This window comes from Diceros bicornis, chromosome 27 (genome assembly GCF_020826845.1).
Source record: "Diceros bicornis minor isolate mBicDic1 chromosome 27, mDicBic1.mat.cur, whole genome shotgun sequence".
In the NCBI taxonomy this organism is placed as follows: Eukaryota; Metazoa; Chordata; class Mammalia; order Perissodactyla; family Rhinocerotidae; genus Diceros; species Diceros bicornis.
In genome coordinates this window covers 26,319,946-26,323,723 of record NC_080766.1, presented here as the reverse complement: position 1 = coordinate 26,323,723, position 3,778 = coordinate 26,319,946, and the positions used below count along the sequence as shown (strand labels likewise).

The window sequence follows — 3,778 nt, the reverse complement described above, 5'->3', positions numbered from 1 at the left end:
AGAGAGGGTTATAATCTCTTCCGGATTTATTAGCACTGTCACTGCCTAGAGCATTTGAAATGTCAAATCAGAAATTCCAAAACATGTTTAAATTCTATGTAGAAACAGTTCTTAAGTTGCCAGACGTTCTGCTTATATTCTTTATAAATACGGAAGCTTCAGAAAAAGAAGAGCTTTAGATTCTCTTCAATGCATATAAAGTGCTAATGAGTGGGCTGGTATATTCAGTTGGTAGATCAGATCAGATTTCCCCAAGTAGTGCGATGAGACACGTGCAAAGGAGCCACCTCAGAGTGGCTAGGCAGAGCCCCAGGCTTCTTAGAGCACCTGACCCCTCACCTTAGGCCTGGATAGCCTTGTCTGGTAACCCCAGTGTGCCATATCAACATTGTTACTCTCTTTGTCTATACTGATGTGAAAAAGTTTGTGAAGCACTGCCCTTATGTGATTTTGTGTTATATTTTTCCAGAGCATCAGAGTGAGTCAACAGAATTCCTTCACAGGTTGACTTGGACAAACGATGTTAAGGTAAATGTTGGATAATTGGGTTCACAACAAGGCCCTTCAGCTGAAAACCTCACTAGAACTTCATTGGAAAAGCCGATCATGGTTTGCTGTCTAATAATGGGTTGTCAAGTGCCAACATCTACCATCTTGGATCTATGTTTCCAAATTTTGGAAAATGTCAATTGTACCCATTAGACAACTTCATAATATTAATTTCTCTTTTTCTCCTTAGAAACATGACCAGAAACCCACTTCTCACTTGAATTTCACTCTGGTGGTGATGACTGGCAAGAAGACCCTGATAGCAGCTGGCAGACCTTCTAATTTAACCTCTCCCTGCTGACCAGTCAAATTAAATTCCATGCTACACATTCATCCTCCCATTATTCAAACATGCTCTCAATGAGTTCTATCCTGTACTGTGTGGTTAGCAAAGGCTCCAACACGACAACATCCCTGCCTGTATGTCAACAGGAGACTGTAATTTCTTTTCTTTCTCTCTTCCCTCTTACCCTCCATACACCAAGTATGGGTCTTATTTACCTCATTCACCAGTCATAGCACAAAACTGACTTTCTCGTTATAAAAGTGTCCTTACTTGAAACAATGTAGGGACTGAGCAAGATTGCTAACCCTCTCTCCTCTCCTGAAGAAAACCAGCCCAATGACCACCATCAATTGTTATGCCAGTAAGCAGCTGTCTTGGGAAATGCTGATTGCTGAACTACCGTTCGAGCTGAAATTTCTGTTCTGGACTACTGGCTCAGAATTACTAATAAGTAAGAACGCCCCCATTGAAACTGCTAGACATTGCCTAGTTATTGTTACTGTAATATTGCCTAAAAGAACACAAAGATGTAATGTTGATTCATTATTTCTTTGTGTTATCAACTTACAAGTAAAAAACGCCTCTAAATGTTAGGTGTACTCTTATTACCAAATTGTGCTAAGGGGTAAATCCCCGGTACAGATGACAGTTCCTGGTATGACAGGTGTGGCAGTGGGACAGCTGAAGTCGAAAATATACTTTAAAATAATCAGCATTAACTAGTTCTAGTTTGCAAAAAGTGGTAAGTTCCTATTTCACACTAGTCAGTTAAAAATGTGGTCCCCATAGCAATCTCTGTCCCTGGATTATTTTACTACACCAAGATTTACTGTGTTTCTGGAAAACCAGGTTTATAAACAAAACCTAATCTGTATTAAAAATTCAATTTTTGCAGGATATATTGATATTATTCATTGTATGTAAATTATGATAATCTGAAAAGATTTAGTTTTTTTATGTGTACGAGCTGGGTTTATCCATGGTTTCTAGGCAATTTGTGTAACTCTTAGATTATGGATTATGGCACTCCAGCCATGAATTATCCCCTGACTTTCCTTGTGGAAAAGATCCACACCTCTATGACATGAAGAGCCACAATGGTCCCACCATGTGGGGTTTCCGGCTCTGCTGGAGAAAACAAGACCCTAGTTAACATTTTAGGACAAGTCAATAATAAGGAGGTGAGTTAATCATAAGGTCACTAGGATGATGACTTAGAACAACTAAGTGACAATTGCACAAATGGATTTCATTTTAACCAGCAATAGGAATACGTTACCTTATTAGCAAGAATTTATCATGTGCATTTGTGACAAATTGGATCTTATCCATAGTTTTCAGGTCTAATCCCCCAAAAGAAGTTTCCAAATTATAACAGACTGAGGCTGGGCTATATTTTCATGGGCTGATGGCCTTTAAAGAAATTAAGGTATAAAAACATATACAAGGTACTTTAACGACACTAGGAATGGCAGTGTTTCTCTTTTATGGATGCTTAGAAAATGTTGCATAGTTTGTAGCCATAAAAGGGTGCATAACAAATATTCTTACCTGGATACTAAACAAGTAATGCCCACTATGAATTCAGATAGAACATGAAATCTGAAAAACAAGAGATGCTTTGTCTATTAGTAAATTAAAGAGAGTCTGCTTATGATGCAATAAAGTACATTCCTCATATTTTATTTGTTAAAATAATTCTCTCTGTACTTTTCTTCCTCAACATTGTAAGTTTCAGCTTCTCAGGCCTGCTGTTTTCTTCTGGCATCAAATGCTGGAATTCTAGTACTTAGAAACTTGAGAATTCTGCCCGTGAAAATAATCTCAGAAAAATAATAAGGGGACAGTATGAAAGTTTCTATATCAATACATCTTCAAAAACACTGGTCTTCTCACATTTTGGTGGCATATTCTTGTTTTAATTTATACTTAGCTAATTATTAGGAAGGACATCTCCTCACCAGTGCTAGAAACCACTAATGTGCGCACAGAAGAAAAACATAGAATGTGGAACTGATGATTATTTAGAAATTATTCTAAAAACGTATTATAGAACAAAATAATTTATCTTCTATATAATAAAAAATATCACGTGTGTGTCTAATTTTTATGTGAAATGTGGGTGTTAGAGGGACTTGTTTATCTGGTTTGCTGTTTGAGGTCTGGTGCATTTGTTTTCTCAGAAAAATTTTAGAACTTCGTAGTGACATTAAACAATTCTTATACAGATCTGCAGTAATACAATAGCCACTTTATAAAATTGCTCATTGAGGAAAGCAGTTACTTATTTAAATTAGATTTAGAGAAATCAAACATAAGTAATTTACAGGCATAGTGAGTCTGCGAACTTGTAAATTTATAGACATCGTATCTAGAAGATTGTCAGTGACCTAGATATGCACAGTTCTCAATCAACTAAACTTTGAGGCAGTTGAGTAAAATTCCTTTTATTTAACAGCTGTACTGTGAGCTGCTGTGATTGTGGAGACAGTCTGAGTAAGGCAATATTTCAGCATATTCTAAAACCATACTGGGAGTAATTTAATGTGGTTTAGGCAGGCACTTCTATATTTTGAGGTGACCCAGGGACATAAAATGTATAAGACATGCAGCAAAGTAGACACAAAAAAGTAAAAGATTAGATTCACAGCGTTTTTACCCAGTAAATTAAATTTCTTTTGCCAACTTATTTTTAACTGATTTTCTAAAAATTGTAAGATGGAATCTAATGTAGATTCCTGCATATACACACGCTATTTAAGAAATAGCTCTCTCAAGCTCTCTCAATTTGAGTTTTGCATGTGTCTTTTTAACGGAATAAGCTGTTTAGTAGAATAATATTATTTGGCAATGTAAACTCTCTGAGTAAAACCTATTTTGAATATCCATCTAGTTATATGAACGCGTTTACAAATATGCATATAAATACACGTGATACGTAGA

At 36.2% G+C, this 3,778-nt stretch overlaps 1 long non-coding RNA gene across 1 annotated transcript; it reads left to right on the top strand.

Annotated features, from left to right (window-relative positions):
- The first annotated feature begins 468 nt into the window (after positions 1 to 468).
- Positions 469 to 1,068, top strand: LOC131392791 (uncharacterized). Its single transcript, XR_009215785.1, has 2 exons — positions 469 to 528; positions 740 to 1,068. It is a non-coding gene; the product is annotated as an uncharacterized LOC131392791 (long non-coding RNA).
- The last annotated feature ends 2,710 nt before the right edge of the window (positions 1,069 to 3,778 follow it).